The sequence below is a fragment of the Urocitellus parryii genome, chromosome 2 (assembly GCF_045843805.1).
Source record: "Urocitellus parryii isolate mUroPar1 chromosome 2, mUroPar1.hap1, whole genome shotgun sequence".
Lineage (NCBI taxonomy): Eukaryota > Metazoa > Chordata > Mammalia > Rodentia > Sciuridae > Urocitellus > Urocitellus parryii.
In genome coordinates, this window is record NC_135532.1 from 128,799,176 (window position 1) to 128,819,407 (window position 20,232).

At 35.9% G+C, this 20,232-nt stretch overlaps 1 pseudogene; it reads left to right on the forward strand.

The window, feature by feature from the left end:
- The first annotated feature begins 1,821 nt into the window (after window positions 1-1,821).
- Window positions 1,822-16,797, forward strand: LOC113187261 (sodium/myo-inositol cotransporter-like; annotated as a pseudogene).
- The last annotated feature ends 3,435 nt before the right edge of the window (window positions 16,798-20,232 follow it).

Sequence of the window (20,232 nt, forward strand, 5' to 3'; positions counted from 1 at the left end):
CACTGTGTGGTCTACATTCTTTTCAAGATTATATATTTTGTCTTCATTGTCTGAGGTCTGGTCTTCCAAGTGGTCTATTCTGTTAGTGATGCTTTCAATTGAACATTTAATTTGGTTTATTGATTTTTTTCATTTCAAGAATTTCTCTTTGGTTTTTATAAGAACCTCTATCTCCCTATTGAAGTAATCATTTGCTTCCTTTATTTGTTGATGAAGCTCTTTGTCAAAATAATCTTTTGCTCCTGTTTTGCTCTCTCATATTGTCCTTTAATTCACAGAACATTTTAATTATGTACATCCTGAACTCCTTCTCTATGATGTCTTCTGCTATGCTGGCCATGGATTCTAATAATGTGGTATCTTGATTTGTTTAAGGCACTTTCTTCTCTTGTCTTTTCATATTGCTTGTGTATCTTCCCTTCTAACACTTTGGATCTGAGGTGTTATCATTTTTACCCCATAAGCTCCTAATTCCCCTATAGGGCTCCAATACCTCTCCTTTGAAGTGAAGGATGATGTTAACAGATCCCAATATAAACAATATACAACCTTAAATCAAGTAGTTGCTATTAAGATATTTATAGTTTGGTCACAATGTACAGAAATGGTGAATTCAATTATTATCTATAATATAATCAGTAGGTTTGCAAAAGGGTTTACAGCTTCTGATTATGAACAAAGGACCAGGGATGAGGTGTAGAATGATATGCTGAGGAAGTAGGAGATGAGGATGTAGAGATATTATATCTTAGGAAGTGTGAAAGCAAAATTTAAAGAAGAAGGAGAAGAGACAGGAAGTAATTTTGGGTAGACAAGTGAATGGGAAGACGGTAGATTATATAAAACAAGCACACATATATATGAAGAAAAATGTTAAAATTATAAAAATTGGAGAAAGAAAAAAATAATATACCACACAATTATACTATTCCAACATCCCAGTCCTCAGTGTCCTAATTCATGTGAAGTATCACATAGGTTGCAGATGTGAGAGTGGGAGAATAAGAGAGGGAGAAGGAAAAAGAAAAAAAAAGAAAAATCTCAAAGGAAGAAACAAGGATTGTTTTGGTTAGAGATCAGTATCTTTCCTGCTTCCCATCTCATCTGGAGTCATCTGTTGTTAGCTGGTATCTCCACCCTGAGGATGGTAAAGGTAACTAGGGTGGGAGGGTTGGTCTTGGGTAGAGGGCACCTGGAAGTTGGGTGTGGCACCTGCCAGCCTCCAAAGGGAGACTGCACCTCAAGGATATTCTTTGGGGCCTGCTGGTGTGATGTAGGCACCTGGTCTTATCTCCTTATCTTGCCTGAGGTCCTCCCAGTTCCTGGTCTCTATGTTAGTCTTTAAACTGTATCACACTCACCCTTTCCCTTTCTACTTCCTAATATGGGATCTTTCTCTCCAGGGGGTCTTGTGTGTTGCATTTGGGCACTGCACACCTGCTGCACCTGCTGCTGAGAACTATTTTGTATTGGGCAGTCGCTGTGCCCAGTTAGTGGCTGCTGGGGAGAAGGGGAGAGTTAGAAACTGTGGGTACCTGGCCAGCCAGAGTTCCAAACTGGGAGTTTCCTGCAGTAAAGATGGTGAGAAGATGATCCAAGATGGAGGCAGAGGCTTTCAGAGTTGGGGTGTCAGGTAGGGTGGGGGGAGCTGGGTGATGGTGCAGGATGATGTGTTCAGAGATGAGCTCTGTATTGTGCAGTAAGTGTCTGTCAGCTGATTTCAGAGCCTGTGCAATGTCCCCTAGTGCAGGCAGACTACTGCATGTAGGGGACTCTCTCAGTTGCTGCAGAGTTCCAACCAGTGGAGCCCTACATTGGTAGATGGGGGTCCACACAAGACTGGTGGCCAGAGTTTCCTGTATGTGGGTAGCTGCTGGGTGTCCTGTGTGGGAGTGCTGTCTGGGATTTCTGCTGGAGTGGGTGGCCAAAATTTCTGTGCAGGTCCTGATACTGGTGGTCCCAATTGGGCATCCGGTAGTCCTGCATGGGTGAGTAGTTGGGAGACCTACTTTGATGCTAAGGCCTGGAGCCCTGCATGGGCATGGTGGCTGTGATTCCTGCACGGGAGCAACTGTGGGGTGTCCTCTATAACTCACAGAGAAGCAGTATTCTCACTACTGAGTCCTAGGTCACAGAGAGACACAGAATGCTGCCTCCCTCTAGCCCACCATCTTGGATCTCCCCTCAATATTTTCATATATCTAAAACTTCTAAAACTAAAATCTACCTTTAAAAATTAAATAAATTGGGGACAAAAATATAAGAAAATGTTTCCTTGAGTTAGATTTACCAGATTGCTCCTTGGTAGATTCATTCTGATAATCACCAAGGGATGTTTGGACTTACCTACAGCCTAGTTGGGAAGATGAGCCATCCAATTTTGTATGAATGGATCACTAACAGGGAACATATGTTAAATTCCGAAAGAGTAAAATGCAAAAAGAAATTTTGGAATTTGAAGCAATATCTTTGGTGGAGAAGAAGTGTTGATTTGTGGTAGGCAAAGAGATCTGCAACAATTTTATGTAAATGATAAGAGTTCAAGTGGACCTAAAGAAAGAGTGAAGCTTAGATCTCTTTTAATTGGCATGATGTCACCTTCTTCACATACTAAATAAAAGTTTTTAATCTTGTTGAAGTATAATTCATGAATTTCTTCTTGCATGGATTATGCTTTGGTGTCATCTAAGAAGTTCTTGCCAAGTCCCAAAGATTTTATCCTATTTATTTTCTAAATTTTTATGCTTTACATTTAAGTCAATGATCCCTTTTGAGTAAAATCTTTTTATAAGCTGTGAGGTTTAGTTTGAAATGACTATTTTCTTTTTCTTTTCTTAATTTCCCTCTTTTCTTTAATTTTTGCCTATGAATATTCAATTGCTTCATCACTATTTGTTGAAAAGCCTGTCCTTGCTACATTTAGTTTTCCTTTGTCAGAAATCAATTAAGTTTGTGTGGATCTATTTCTGGTTTCTTTATTGTGTTCCAAGAGATGCAAGCACCTATCCATCCACAAGGCTTCACTGCCATGATTACCATGGCTATATGGTAGGTCCTAATGTTGGGTAGATGGCTCTTTTCATTTTACTCTTGTCAAGATTGTTTTAGCCATTTGAAAGCTTGGGCCTTTCCATATAATTTTTTTAAAAATAATATTTATGTTTTATTTGTAGTTGGACACAATGCCTTTATTTTACTTATTTATTTTATGTGGTACTGAGGATCTAACCCAGTGCCTCAAATACATTAGTCAAGTACTCTACCATTGGGCCACAATGCCAGCCCCTTATATCAATTTTAGAATAATTTTATCTATACTCACAAAAAAAGTATGCTAGAATTTTGAGAATGCCATACTGTACTCTATTCAATCTTATTTTGAGGAGAATGTCATACTGTACTGTATTCGATCTTTGAATCAATACAAATTCAAATAAGAGAAGTTAAATTTCTTCCTTTACAATCTGCTTAACTTTTATGTCTTCTCCTTCCCTTACTTCAGTGCTTAAAACTTCAAGTAGTATATTGAATAAGAGTGGTCAAGTGAATAAGTGCAAGGCCCGGTGGCACACCTGTAATTCCAGGAAGCTGAGGTAGGAGGATCAAAAGTTCAAGGCCAGCCTCAGCAAAAAGCAAGGCACTAAGCAACTGAGTGAGACCTTGCTCTAATTAAAATATGAAATAGGGCTGGGGATGTGGCTCAGTGGTTGAGTGCCCCAGTAACCAATCCCCCCAAAAAGTGAATAAGCACCAAATTTTTCACTTTTTACATTTCAAGATATCAGCTATAGATTATTTGTAGATGCCCTTGAAGTAATTCTGCTTTATTCCTAATTTGATGAGAGTTTTTAACATTTCATGTTGTATTTTATCAAATGCTTTCTCTGAATTAATTGATTTAAATATATAGATTGAATTACAAACATTGAACTAAGCTTTAATACTATAAAAGAAAACTGCAGACCAGAATTTCCCATAAATTTTAGTTATGGAATATGATTATTCTTATACATTATTGCACTTGGTTTATTAATCTATGGATGAGGAATTTTTTCCACCTAAATTCATGGGAAATTCTGATCTGCAGTTTTCTTTTATAGTCTCTATTTGGTGTTGGTATTAGGGTAATATGGATCTCTTTTTGTCTAGTTATTTTAAAATTCATCATAAATTGTAGACTAGGCTGGAAAATATATCATAAATTTTTGTAGACTAGGCTGGAAAATGTTCCTTTTTTCATTTTCTGGAAAAATTATATAAATTTGGTGTTAGTTCTTCTTTAAATAATTGATATAATTCTACAGTGAAACAATTTGGGCCTGGAGATTTTTTTTTCTTTTTTTGCCAGGGAAGGGGAGGAGTACAAATTCAACTTCTCTAATGATAAATTAATTATTTAAGGAAAATTAAATTATCTGGTTCCTTTAGTTGGAATTTTTGTAGTATCTGGTATTTGAGGAATTAGTTAATCTTTTCGAAGTTTTTAAATGTATGGGTGCTACATTGTTTGTAGTATTGCCTTATTATGCTTTATAATGGCAATAGAACCTGTAGTAATATCTTCTGTTTCAGGACTGGTAACGGTGGCCTGTTTTTTGTTTTTTTGTGTTTTTTTTCCCCCACTATTGTCAGTCTTGTTAAAGGTTTACCAATTTTACAGACTGTTTCAGAGCAAGCTTTTATTTCGCTGATTTTCTCACCTGATTTCCTCCTATTACCAAATTCATTGATTTCTGCTCAAATTTTTCTATTTCCTAACTTTCACCTTTGGGTTTGTTTCAATCTTGGTGGTTTTGTGGTTTTGGTTTTTTTTTTTTTTTTTTTTTTTAGGTAGGAACTTTGATTACTGATTTGAGAAGTTTCTAATATTTAGTGGAATAAATGTCCCTTTAGGACCATTTTAGTTGCATTCTACATACTTTGGCATGTTGTATTTTCACCCAATTCTCTGTATATTTTTATTTTCCTCTGAGATTTTTTTCAGCAGGCATATACCATTTAGATTTGTCATGTGAATCTTAACTTATTTTTGTGGGCATGTGAATCCTAACTTAATTTTTAGAGAAGTATGGTGTTATTCACTTTTCCTTTATTTTTTTTCAGGGATTCCCACTGGCCTGTTTGTGCTGGGAGGTAGAAATGTTTCCGAGGATGGCAGCCTGTTGTCTCTTGGTGAAGAAGAGTAGTCTTAGGTCTATGAGGTCTATGAGGGCAATGAGGATTCCTGAGATGGTCAACTTGTTGAGGCAGGGTTTTTTCTTGCTGGTGTTTCCTACAAGACAAAGGTAGAAAGTTCCATGCCTGGAGGGGGAGCAGAGAACTTTCCTGGCTGTAGGACTCTAGGATCCAAACCTTTTGCTAGTGGTATCCGGCTCTTCTAGAGTTGTCAGGGCAACTCTGTGTAGGAGCAACAGGCCTACTGGACTGATTTCTGTTGCTAAGTTAGGGGTTGGGAACCACCAGGTCTGAGTTGCCGTCCTCTGTTGTTCTGTTCTGTGCTCCTGTCCCAGTTCCTCTTACCACCTTTTGAAATTCTCCTTTAGTTTCCTCTTGTGTTATTTCAGGAATTATACTTTTATTTAAGGGGGAGGAACAAGGAGAAATAAGTCCGTGCTATTTTGTCTTGACAAGAAGTTTACCAGTGTTGTTTTTTTGTTTTTTTTATAAAGCAAAAGTTGAAGCCAGCGATGTGCAGTGGCCTGAGCCTATAATTCCAGCTACTTGGGAGGCTGAGGTAGGAGAATCACAAGTTCAGCCTCAGCTGACCTTAAAACCCTGGCTCAAAATGAAAAGGGCTAAGGACAAGACTCATTGGTTAAGAATCCCTGGTACCAAAAAAAAAGAAAAGAAAAAAAAAGTTTATGTATGTATGTTTTATTTATTTTTGACAGACAAATAATATATGTATACATTTATGGGATATTCTATGATAATTCAATATATATGTTCAACAAATAAAATCAAAACAGGATAATTTCTACATCCTCAAACATGTGTCATTTCTATGTGCTGAGAATGCTTGGACTCTCTTTTCTAATTTTTTTAAAGTTATAGATAGACACAATTTCTTTATTTTGTTTGTTTATTTTTATGTGATTGAACCCAGTACCTAACATGTTCGAGGCAAGCACTCTGCCACTGAGCCACAACCCCAACTTTCTAATTATTTTAAAATGTCATACATTACTGTCTACTACAGTTGTTCTACGGTGCTCTAGAACACCAGAATTAATTCCACCTATCTAACTGCATTTTCTTGCCCATTGTCTATCTTCTCTCCATCCTTCATCCCTCTTACTTTGCTTTTCCCATTCTCTAGACATTGCTACTCTACCCTCTTCTATGAGATAAATTATTTTTAGCTTTCACAAAGGAGTGAGAACACACACTATTTGTCTTTCTGTGTCTAGTTTTATTCATGTAGCATGATCCATGTGACACACATTTCTTTTTCATCTTTTGGGTTTGAGTAGGAAATATTTGTCTAAATTATGCCTCAAACATTTTATCTTATGTTTTCTTCTAGAAGTTTGTTAATCATGTTTGAGATTATAATACATTTTACATTTTTTATGTATGCCATGAAATAACAAGGTTTGTATTTTGTCTATGGCTAGTTAATTGTTCTAGCATCAATTATTGAATATTTTATTTTTACCAGCATTGGATTGTCTTTAATTATTTAAGAAACATCAATTATTGATACATAAGTGGGTCAATTTATGGACTCCATCTGTTCCGCTGATTTTCATTTCTATCGTTACGCCAGTAAAAGTCCTCTAACTTTGTTCCCATTGAATTTCTATATTATTTATAGAATCAACTTTTTAATTTCAATAGCAAGTGGCCTGCTATGATTTTGTTTGAGGTTAGGTTAAATTCACAGAACAGTTGCGCACAAATTATTTTAACATTATTGAAATTTCGAATCAATGAACATGGTATATCTGCTCCATTCTCTAAGATGTTATTTATTTTCTGTAAGCAATGTTTGTAATTGTTAATATGCATGTCTATTCATTATTTTTAAAAGTATCTCCACAAACAATAAGAGAGGTAAATAGGGAGCCTACATCATGGGAACAAATCTTTACTCCTCACACTTCAGATAGAGCCCTAATATCCAGAATATATAAAGAACTCAGAAAATTAGACAATAAGATAACAAATAAACCAATCAACAAATGGGCCAAGGACTTGAATAGACACTTCTCAGAGGAGGACATACAATCAATCAATAAGTACATAAAAAAATGCTCACCATCTCTAGCAGTCAGAGAAATGCAAATCAAAACCACCCTAAGATACCATCTCATTCCAGTAAGATTGACAGCCATTATGAAGTCGAACAACAATAAGTGCTGGCGAGGTTGTGGGGAAAAGGGTACACTTGTACATTGTTGGTGGGACTGCAAATTGGTGCAGCCAATTTGGAAAGCAGTATGGAGATTTCTTGGAAAGCTGGGAATGGAACCACCATTTGACCCAGCCATTCCCCTTCTCGGTCTATTCCCTAAAGACCTAAAAAGAGCATGCTACAGGGACACTGCTACATCGATGTTCATAGCAGCACAATTCACAATAGCAAGACTGTGGAATCAACCTAGATGCCCTTCAATAGACGAATGGATAAAAAAAATGTGGCATTTATACACAATGGAGTATTACTCTGCATTAAAAAATGACAAAATCATAGAATTTGGTGGGAAATGGATGGCATTAGAGCAGATTATGCTAAGCGAAGCTAGCCAAGCCCTAAAAAACAAATGCCAAATGTCTTCTTTGATATAAGGAGAGTAACTAAGAACAGACTAGGGAAGAAGAGCACGAGAAGAAGACCAACATTAAACAAGGATGAGAGGTGGGAGGGAAAGGGAGAGAGAAGGGAAATTGCATGGAAATGGAAGGAGACCCTCAGGGTTATACAAAATTACATACAAGAGGAAGTGAGGGGAAAGGGAAAAACAGTACAAGGGGGAGGAATGAATTACAGTAGTGGGGGTAGAGAGAGAAGAGGGGAGGGGAGGGGAGGGGAGGGGGATAGTAGAGGATAGGAAAGGCAGCAGAATACAACAGACATGAGTTTATCAATATGTAAAGCAATGAAGTGTAACTGATGTGATTCTGCAAGCTATATACGGGGTAAAATGGGAATTCATAACCCGCTTGAATCAAAATGTGAAATATGATATATCAAGAACTATGTAATGTTTTGAACAACCAACATTAAAAAAAATAAATAATTAATTTAAAAAAAGAAAAAAAAAGAAACTAAAAAATAAAATAAAATAAAAGTATCTCCACATATTTCAGGGCTTGCAATGCTATTGCATTAGAAACCTCTTATCAAAGAATGTAGGATCAATGAATAAATCAGTCATTATCAAGGAAAAATTGAAAATAAAATTGCTAAGTAAAAATAGCATTCATATTTTCTAGGACTTTGAGTGTAGCATGAAATATCCTTTTCTTGTTCCCAATCTTAAGAAAAAAACATGTAATCTTTCACCATTTGGTATTATGTTATATTAAGAAAGCTCTCTGAATTCTTATTTGGTGAAAAATTTTACTTGTTTATTAAGAACAAGTTTAAATTATATAAAATGATTTTTAATCCATTGAGATGGTCATGTTTTTTATCCTTTAGTTTAATATCATGCACTTTTATTCTACACACCAATTATCTGAATATAGTGTATATATATATAAGAATATATAATATATATAATAAGAAAAAGAAGGATATATATATATCTCCTTTTTCTTATTTGTCAAGATTTTATTAAATATTTTTATATCTTCTTTTCACAAAGAATAGTGGTGTGTGATTTTTGTTTTTATGTGTATGGTTTTAGGACTAGAGTATGCTGATCTTATAAAATAAGTTAAATATTTCTTCCTCCTTTATTTTTTGAGAATTTGCATAGAACTTGTATTATTCATTCCTTAAACAGTTGTAGAATTCAATATTGAAGGAATGTGAACCTGAGAGGGTCATTTTTAAGTTTATCAGGGGGGTGGGAGATGGAAGGGGGTGGGGTTAGGGGAAAAAAGGCAGACTCTCTTGAGTTATTATCTTAAATATTTCTTCATATATAACCTATAGCAATGGTTCAGGTTAACATTTTCAGGCCCATTAAATTCTTTCAGGTTGAGATATGTATAGCAGTAAAGTTTTCAAAAGTTTTAAGCAAACACTTAGGTCCACTTTTATTTTCCTTTATAATGCCTCACATACATGAACTTCCACATACTACCTCACTTGTCCAATAAATTTAGTTTTCCTGTGGCTGAGAAGTCATTATGGTACAATAAGAAGTTTCCCCTTGAGAGTTGAATTTTCTCTCCTTGATGATATAGATGAGTACAGTTTCATCATTCTTCATTTCACTCAATGGAAAACTGAAGTATTTTATTATATATTAGTAAGGAAAGAACTCAGGAAACTCATTGAGAAAATTTATTTAATTTCTTGGTCAATTGAATGCTTCCCTTTTATTCTCATTCTTCCTTCATTGTTGACTTTTTGGAACTTTGAGCCTCTCTCACAATTTTGCCCTTTTCATTTTAAGTAAAAATTGGAATATAAACACTTCAAATGTCTATGTTTTTGATCATCTTGAATATAACAATATATATATATATATATATATATATATATATATATATATATATATATATATATATTTTTTAAATGAATGTACTTTAAAAGATAACTGCGGTTGAACCACAAAACTTCTTTTCTCCACACTAAAAATTGACTGGCTTCTTTTTATACTTTTTTACTATGACTTTTTTTTCTCTCTTCCTCTTTTTTTTTTTTTATAAATACCTAAAAAACTCACAACAGAGTTGGAAACTATGAAAATAATGTCATTGATGGAGAAGAATAAAAGGACAACATAATTATTTTTTAGAAGTGAAATTAGACACAAAGGAAAGATTGAGACTAAAAATTTCTGGAATGCCACATCATAATCCTTCATGAAAATTACATTTCAGTTTATAGTTTATAATCTTTTCATTAAATCTATTTTCATCACATACCAGCATTCAAGACATAAAGCATTATTATGCATTAAATGCACTATCTTCTAGGTTTTTTAAATTATAAGTGTTGCAATAGCATTTCTCTTCTCTAGTTTTTTCTCCAAAAATAATTTTAAAACTGTTGCTTAGTGGCATAAGATATTTTGTTGTGTAATTTGAATATTTTTAAAAGTTTTAAATTTTTTGGTTGATGCATAATATTTGTATTTATTGGGCACATCATGATAGATAGTAATTAATTCAGGGAAATTAACATATCTATTACTTTAATTTTTATTATATTTTGGATAAGTACCTTTAAATTCATTTTTCATAACAAATTTTGAGATATATAATATATTACCTTTAATTTACATTTGCCCTTCTATAAGATACCAGAATTTTTCCTCCCATCAAACAATAACATTTTCCATGATGCAACTACTCTCTCTTGAATCTTCCATTTTCCTCTATTTTTAATCATCAATCAACAATTTCTGGTTTTCATTATGGACTAAATAAGTGCTCTGGGCTGACCTAGGTTATTACCCTCTAAGGTAACATTTTTTTTGCTATAAGAAATTATACTTCAAATAATAATCTTTCTTCATCCAAAACAAGATTTCTTAAGAAAGTTTATGTTTATTATCTTTAGTTACTCACCTTCTATTCTCTCTTCAACTATGACAGTCTGATTTCCATGCCCAATCCCTCCCTAGAATTAACTGTTGTTGAAGGTAATGAGAGTTGTATTCGAATTCTCATTCTCCTTGACTTGTTTTCCTTCTCGATTGCATTGATTCTTTTAATTAATATAATAATGTGACAATTTTATCTGTACTTTTTAAAAAAATATTTTGTTTTAGTTGTAGTTGGACACAATATATTTTATTTTTATGTGGTGCTGAGGTTCGAACCCAGCGCCCTGCATGTGCTAGGTGAGTGCTCTACTGCTGAGCCACAACCTCAGCCCCTTTTCTGTACTTTTAACTAAAATTTCCCTTTTCTGTTTGAGTAGGGCTGGTTTATCAATTTTCTTAGACTTTAGTATATTTTTGCTTCACATGCACATCATCGATTTGGTCAATCTCATTCACTCTCAAGAATTTAACCCTCTAGACTTCCAACACTTACTTTTTCTTGAGTCCCAGTCTTCAATTCCCAACTCTGAAAAGTAGTTCTCTTTTTCTTCCTTTCCCTCTCTGACTTTTGACTAGTGCAGGTCATTCAAAATCAACTCAGCTTCTCCTAATTACTTAAGTGTTAGCTAGAACCCATTCGGTGTTGGAAAAGTGAAAATTATCAGATCTACACCTTCTAGATGTCCATATAATGTCTTTGAAAATTAGACACATTTAACCCCTTATATGAAATATTGCACTTCCAAAAACAATATATAATCACTCCCATAATATATATCTATTTATAATAAAACATTTTATACAAATCTATGGTGAGGAGGAGGTAAAAATCCCCCCTCTTTAGCTGCTGTATCATCAAGCAGTATACAATCTATACAAATATACCAGAAGAATAATATATCACATCTCTAAGGCTAAGGACAAAAAAAAAAAGGTCAAGATTGTGGTCTTCATTGCTGTGGGCTCCACCACAACTGAAAAGACCTCATTTTAGTTATCTTTTACATCACTGTGACCAAAAGACCTGACAAGAGCGATTTTAGAGGACAAAAAGGTTATGTGGTGCTCAGAGTTTCAGAGATGAGTCCGTAGGCAGGTGACTCCATTGCTCTGGGCCGGAGGTGAGGCAGAACATAATAGCAGAAGGATGTGAAGGAGGAAAGCAGCTCAGGACATGGCCATCAGGAAGCAAAGAGAGCTCACCAGGGACAAAATATGTACCCTAAAGGCACATCCCAGTGACCTACCTTCTGCATCCACTCCCCACCTGCCTACATCTACCACTTGGGTAATCCATTCAAGGAGATTTATTCACCAATGAGGTTAAGGCTCTCATAACCCAATCATTTTACTTCTAAACTTTCTTGCATTGTCTCATATATGAGCTTTTGGGACACATCCTAAAAATTCTTTGTGATTCCTGCTTCCTTCAAAACTAAACCATAGAAAAACTAAAGAATCTTATTGATTCCTGCTACCTTCCAATGAACAGTTCATGGAAAAAATGACTAGCATTGTGGTTTATTGGGAAGAACAGTTTTATTGGCATGAGATAGCCATATTAGGTAATATCTTGGAGACACGTGAATAAATGTCTTGAAAATATAAATTCTATATTGTTCCTTGTTGAAATATCCATAATATGTGAGATATTCAGTGCCCAAGCAGGTGGTGAACAGAAACCATGAGAAAATATAGTTTGTAAACTCACTGGCATTTCCATAACAAATTACTGTTGGTTAAGGACATGTTTTGGTGTTCAGTGATTTGGTGCTCAGTAGACTTAACTATAGGTTCCAGATAATTATCAAGTCATCATGAAAAGTTGAAAACAGATATCTGGAAAACTCTAGGAGAAGCAGAACCTATTATCTTTTGGTGATTTTGAGAGCTTTCCTTGGAGCATTATTAGTCACCTGGCAATAGCATCTGGTGACAGATAGTGATTGTAATTCCTGACAGAAGTTTGCAATGTTCAAAAAGGTAGACCAGGAGAACACAGCATAGGAGTCTAGTTACTTATTACACATACATTTATATATACATCATAGACCCATGTTAAATAGAGCAATAAAAAGATCACACTTATGCATTTGTACCTGATGATTCATTTGATTTATATGAGCATTTTGCAATGCTCATATATATCTACATGTATTTCTCAGAAACATCATTAAGTTAATGTAGCAGTTCACTAAGAGCTGTAGCTTATTCATAATTCTATTTTCAGTATGTTTATGTGTTTGCCTTTCTAAACAATAAGGAACACAGAAATAGGATAATGCTAAAAATATAAAGTTCAGAAAAATATTTATGTTTAGAAAGTTGTATTATTTTTCTCTGTTATATTCCTGAAGGGAGATTTTGTGAGATGGTTGAATAAGAATATTTTTGTGAACTTTGATATAGATTTCTGCACTCTTTTCCAGAAGGGTTGTTCAATAATTTTTTATTCCTCCTCCACTTCCTCCTCCGTCTTCTTCTGTACTAGGGATTGAACCCAGCAGCATTTAACTACTGAGCAATATCCCCAACTCTTTTTTATTTTTAATTTCTATTTTTCATTTGATACAGGGTCTCACTAAGTTGCTCAGGGCCTTACTAAGTTACTGAGGCTGGCTTTGAAATTGCAGTCCTCCTGCCTCAACCTCCCCAGTCACTGGGATTACAGGCATGTGCCACTATGCTTGGCTACAACTTCTTTTTGACACATTAATTTGACTGCTTTATCAGTGGGATCTATGGGCATAATGTAGCTGAATTTTTTTTTTAAATAAGCTTAGACTTACTTTATTTTTAAGGAAAAGTTTTAGAAATGCAAAGGAGATAATAGCTCAATAAGGTGGATTTAACATAGCCAAAGGGGTGCTGATAAATATAAAGATAAAAGTTTAAACAGGTTTTTAGCAGCTTGCTATCCTGTATTCCTGACTATATTTTCTATACAGTGTTTCTTTTTTAAAATCGATGATGTGAATAAAGACGAGAAAATATGTTTAAAAAACTTGATGATCAAGAAGATTGAGTTTTAGAAGGCAGTTGTCTGGTTAAAGTTTGTAGACAATGGAACATATTGATTAGTTTCATGGGGTTTGGTTTTAAAAGCAGCCCCATTGCTTGCTGGTTCTCTTAACTTTGGTCAAGTAACCAATCTCTCTCCATTTCATTATCATTTTCATTTTGCTCTTTCTACATAAGCCTTTTCTTATTTGTACACGGTAGAGACAAACACATTTTTTTTCATGATGTATCTTAATTTTTCTTTCCCTTTATACAGTTATTTATATAATTCTGTCATGCCAAGATTGCTATTTACTTCCATCAAGAAATGAACTTTAATGAAAGATTTATGTCTTCTTTGGTGGAGGTGTGGAGGGGGAAGTGAAAGAAGTCGAGGACAAAGAAACATACTTCTGATGGTATTATCATGAAAAATGAAATAATAGAAAGTGTGCAAAATGTTCTCTAGCACAAGGAGCTATGCATTTAATTATTATGAACGTAGATGAATTTTGGCAAACTGGAAATCTGAGTCAATTAATAGGATCATGTCGTGCTAGGGATGAGTATAATTTATATACCTGGGTCTAGAAATGAAAACATGATTTGGGTGCTTTCGCTGCCTGGGAGACACTGGGCCCAAATGCCAGGACTTCCCTGCCAGGTTCCCCTTCAGTTCCCTGCCTTGGAGGCAGCTAGCTGTTCCTTCTCTGTTCTGGGTCAGGCATTCAGCAAGTCCTGGCTGAAATCCCCATTCTTTGGAGAATTTGGTAACATAGTGTGCGATGTACGCACTCGGCCCTTTCCACCAGGGTTGGTACAGTAGGCTTCACCAAACTTAGCTTCAACTCAGAATAGCTCCCCCAGCACCTGAGTAAATGCCAATGGTCTTTCAGAGTGTGGATTAAGAGTACAAGCTAAATTCTCAAATCCCAATTAAGAAAAGGAGGGAAATTTAAACTGTCTCCTTCCGAGTTTATCATCAAGACAGGAAACCAAAGGACAAAGACTTTGACCTGCTGTATTGCTCTGTACAATCCAGTTCATGTATGGTTTACAAACTTGGCTGAGGTTACTAATAAATAAATAAAAAGTTGGACATTTCTGTCATTTGGATGCTTTTATTCACAATTTACCACAACGAGGACTGTTCTGGAGATAGCACACATGGCCACAGTGGCCCTGCATTTTATCCTGCTGATGTGCATTGTTTTTTTTTTTTTTTTTTTGGCCAGGTGGAAATCTAATAGAAGCACCCTAAGTGGATACTTCATGGTGAGTAGCTCTATGGCCTGGGTAGCAATTGGTGCCTCTCTGTGAGCAATATTGGGAGTGAGCCCTTCACTGGGCTAGCAGGATCTGGAGCTGTGAGTGAATTTGCAGTGGGCACATGGGAATTCGATGCCTTACTGCATTTGCAATTTCTGGGATGGGTTTTCATTCAATTTACATCCAGTCAGGGGTATACATCATGCCTGAATACTTGTCCAAGAGATTTGGTGGCCATAGGATTCAGGTCTACTTTGCAGCCTTGTCTCTGAACCTCTTTATCTTCACCAAGCTCTCCATGGATCTGTATTTGGGTGCCTTCTTTATCCAGGAGTCTTTGGGTTGGAACTTCCATAAGTCTGTCATCCTGCTCACTGGATGAGCATGACTGCTTTGCTGACTGTCACCAGAGGCCTTGTTGAGGTGATCTACCCAGACACTCTGCAGGCTCTGCTCATGATTGTTGGGGAGCTCACACTTATGATTATGGAGATTGGTGGGTGAGAAAGTTAAGAGAAAGTATATGTCAGCCTCACTTAATATCCCTTTCATCTTGTTGACATACAACTTTTTAAACACAAATTCTTGTAACGTCTACCCTAAGGGAGAATTCCTAAAAATGATGACAGATAGTCACTGTAATTCCTGACAGAAGTTTCCAATGTTGTTCCATGGCATAGATTCATTCTTGTGTAGACCCCAGCTTCAGTGGTACTGGTGTGCTGACCAACTAAGTCACTGTACTTGCAACTTCTGGTAGCCAGAAGCATTGCTTACACCAAAGGCTCTACTCTTAAGGCTGGCTTCTTGAAGCTTCTGTCAGTGTTTATGATAGTTTTCCCAGGAACGATTTCCAGAATACTGTTTACTGATGACATAGCTTGCATCAACACAGAGCATACTGCATGCAAGTGAAGTGTGGAAGTCAAGCTGGGCACTCCAATATGGCTTACCCATGCTGGTGATGAAGCTTGTTCCTTGGGGCTTGATGATGGCCATCATCATTGTAGCTCTAATGAGTAACTTGGACTCTATATTTATCAATGTGATATTATATATTATCTAATGAGTAACTTGGACTCTATATTTATCAAGTACCAAATTCACTCTTGATGTAAACTCATCCTTGAGAGTGTAAGCTCCCAGGCACTAATATTTTTGGGGAGGATTTGTGGCTTTTATGGTGGTGATCAGCATAGCATGGGTATCAATCACTATGGAGATGCACGGAGGCCAGCTGTACCTTTACATTCAGGAGGTAGCAGATTACCTGACTTCCCTAGTTGTGACCGTATTCCTTTTGGCAATTTTCTGGAAGTGTTGCCATGAACAAGGGGCTTTGTATGGTGGAATGGCTGGAATGAAGGAAAGCTGCTCTCAGAAAGATGAACCATACAAGATACAGGAGAAGAGCATTCTTTAATGCAGGGAGATGAGTGAGGACATCATCTATGTCATTCCCAATGGGAAATCTGAAGGTAGAATTAAGGGATTTCAGCCTGAAGATGTCAATCTTTTGGTGACCTGCAGAGAGGAAGGCAACCCAGTGGCTTCCTTGGGGCATTTGGAGGCAGAAATACCAGTAGATACTTATTCCAATGGGCAAGTGGCTTTCATGGGTGAGAAAGAGAGAAAGAAAGAAATGGAGAATGGAAGCCAGTAATGGAAGTTCAGAGACTGGTTTTGTGGATTTAAAAGTAAAAGCATCAGCAAAAGGAGTCTCAGAGACTTGAAGGAGGAGGAAGATGTCTGTTTACAAATGTTAGAAGAGACTCCACAAGTTAAAGTCATACTAAATATTGGATTTCTTGCTGTGTGTTCTCTTGGATTTTTCATGTTTTTTTATTTCTCCATATAATGAGAAAACACTAGTCTTTGGGAAAAAAATTATGTAACTGTTGCATCTCTTAGGTATTTTTTACACTGTAGGTTTTAGCCAAATTTTACTTAGCAGAAAATCATCTATTTGCAAGACTTTATTTTCCCATAGATGGATTAAAGTAAATCTTCAACTTTTAAATGAAGCAAAACAGACCGAAAAGTTTAAAAATGTGGTTTAAAAAATTCCATACCAAAGTAAGGAGAGACCAATTATTCTCAGATATCTTAGAGCAGAATATATGTTAAGGTATCATGAATAAGATATTGTCTTCTCTGCCAAGTCTTGGTAGACATTAATGCTGAAGTAGAAGATTTGTTTATTTCTTTTTTCTGTCTCTGTAATTCACACTACCATTTTAAAATACAATAACTTAATTCTCACATGTTGTACAATCAATTATGTTCTGAAACGCTAATGTGTGCTATGTATTTCAAGACAGGTTAGTTTGCCAGGTTAATTTTATTGTGTGAGTCTGTGGATTCTGATTGCCAAAAGAGAGGAAGAATGTTATCTTTTAGGTATTTTTGTACCATCTGTATGTGGAATATTGGGAGTGAGGATTTGATCCCATTCTTCCCCCACCACCACCTGTTTTTTCCTATTTCCACTGAAGTTTAATGAACCACATAATGATCATGAAATCTGTTATAAAGTTACATATTAAAATTGTATTACCAAATGATCATCAGGGGAAGTAAAATAAATGTTGCTGATGACCACCCTCCCAAAAATGATTGCTGTCAGCTTTAATTATAAAAACATTACTGAATTAATTAAATATAAGGTTAATGATATGATGTATCATTTTAAAACACTAACAACTACATATGACCTATGGATGATTTAGTACAAGTGTTTAGAGTAAGGGAGATGAGAGCGCTTTGTCTACGCTGTGCTGGTCACATCACTGCGTTTGGGATTAAACTCCAGTTTTTAAAACTGATTTGTTTATATTATTAAGATTTTTCTCTTTCAGTAAAGAAATTTTTTTTTGAGGAGACATTTTCTAAAATAGTTACATTTCATGTGAAGAAGAAAAGTCAAGGAAGATATGATAGCAATCCACAAATATTTGAAAAATACTATCTGGATTAACTAATTAAAGTTATTTTCAATACAGGTAGTAGGAATTATGGAAATGTGGAGAATTTCACAGGATCTATGGGAAGTCTAGCACCAGGCATCAGTTTCATAGCTCCAGGTGTCTCACAAGCAGCCCAGCTCAAGTCTTCTTCCCAGGGAGCCGCCATTTTTTTGCCTCAGCACCAACAAGCCATCTCTTCCTGGTTCTCTGGAGAGAGAAACTGACTATGCAACTGACCATCAGATCTACTCTTTAGATCAAGGAGTGTAGCAGGGAATAAAGTGGGCTTTAAATTTAGCTTCCTAGGAGTCATCACTGAAACTGCCTCCCTTCACTTTCATTTCATGCCATCTCTAAATCCCAAGTGGATAGATTTTTAAAGAGGCTTTATTGATAGTGTTCTCCATTTCTTTCAGTGTATTGCTCTAAACCCATTACATGACAGTTGCTATTGAGCTTTACTTAAGACTGAGCAGAAGAAAATGTCCTTTATTGAGAGTTTGCTTTTCCTCTAAAATTAATGATTAATATGGTGCACCCTCAAAGGTAGAAGGAATAGCTGTAAGGTAATGGGTTTATTTTAAATCTGGGCCTACAGAGGATAGACCTTTTTATACTAACATTTTAAGTAGTTATAGAATTATAGTAATTTATTTATATAAGAGATGAACTTTGGCAAACTGAAATTTATAATATAACCTATCTCTGTTAACCTATTAACATGGGAACATTAATAATTAAAAGTATCAATATTTATAAACATTTAAATCAATATTGATAGATTTAATAAATTAAATATCCCAGTGGATATTTATACTCATTTTTCTGATGGAGAAATAAAAGCATCAAAGAAGAATTATGCTTCAAGTTGAGTTTCAATATTGATTTAATGGCTAAAAGAGCTGCGCTTCTCCTGGATCAGTAAAATTAAAAAAGAAAAAAAAACCTCTTAGATACTTCATAGTGGAAATTGAGGATTGGCAAAACATTTTTTGGTAAAAGTGAGATCAATAAATATTTTTGAAGTCCACGCAGTCTCTGTTGCAACTACTCAGATCTGCTTATAATGGAGAAGCATGTTCTCCATCATGGCTGTGTTCCAGAAAAACTTTACAAAACCAGGTGGTACATAATATTTGGCCCAGGAGCCTCAGTTTTCTGATACCCACCGTACCTAATTATGTCTCTGTACAAAAAAAATCTGAAGATTCCCCAAATCTAGTTCTTCAAACAGGCCAGGAGTCTTAGAATGTCAACTCTCATGACCAGTGCATTTTAGGACTAGACGTATTTAAGGAATTTGTCTGCTTTTTTTCATTGAAATTAATATTCCCCAAATCACAAATTTTTCTTATACAATCTTCATAATTTTTGGCATATTACATAGAACTCTTTTTGTATTAATTTTTTTATTTAAACAAATATATGTAAAAAGAGAACAACATATCACCAATGTAAATGTAAAATCAGCATCACTTAGTCACAGAGAAGGTGCTTAAAAACATTAATAGAAAATGTGTATTTGACCTAATGTTATCATTTTACCACCAAAGCAGTAACTATTTTTGGAAATAGTGGTTTAAATCAGATTTCTGCTCCCTGTTTGCTTTTCAAATTCTAGCCTAACCAAGCAATCAATTGGTGAATCAGTCAAAAAATGGGGCTTCCTTCCCCACAATTTTTTCCTTCCCTTCCTGTTGAGAGCCACAGCCGAAGTGGCCCCAGCAAACTTCCAGCTGCCAGCAAACTTCCAGCTGCCAGCTGATGATTGGCTCACAGGGGCCCCAGCAAACTTCCAGCTGCCAGCTGATGATTGGCTCACAGCGGCCCCAGCAACTTCTAGCTGATTGGCTCCTCTTCGGTGATGATCATTGGGCTGTTTCCCCACCCTTTCAGACCACAGAGCTGCTCATTGGGGGACTTTTTTTGGCTCCACCCACGCAACCTAGCCAATCGGCCTCAAGAGCAGGAGGGGTGGGGGAGATAGAGAGGCTTGTGGGAAGCCAATGGTGGCAGTTGGGCTCTGAGGGTTTTTCCTGAAGAGCTGTGTGGTGGGCATGTGTGTTCTAAAAATAAAGTTTGTTTCTTTTGACAAGTGGCTCCTGAATTGTGCCCAGCCAGACTGCGGCACCTTCCCCTTGTCAGTGGCCTCTACCTTCTAAAAAGAAGGAATCTAACAAAACCCACCTCATCTCTCATCCCCTACCCGCTAAAATGATAGTATAAATCTGTCCAGTAGGCTTCACATCCTTCTTTCCTATATCAACATCAACTGCCACTCAAGACAAGGATCACCAAAAAACCCAGGAAAGGACTTCATGTGGCAA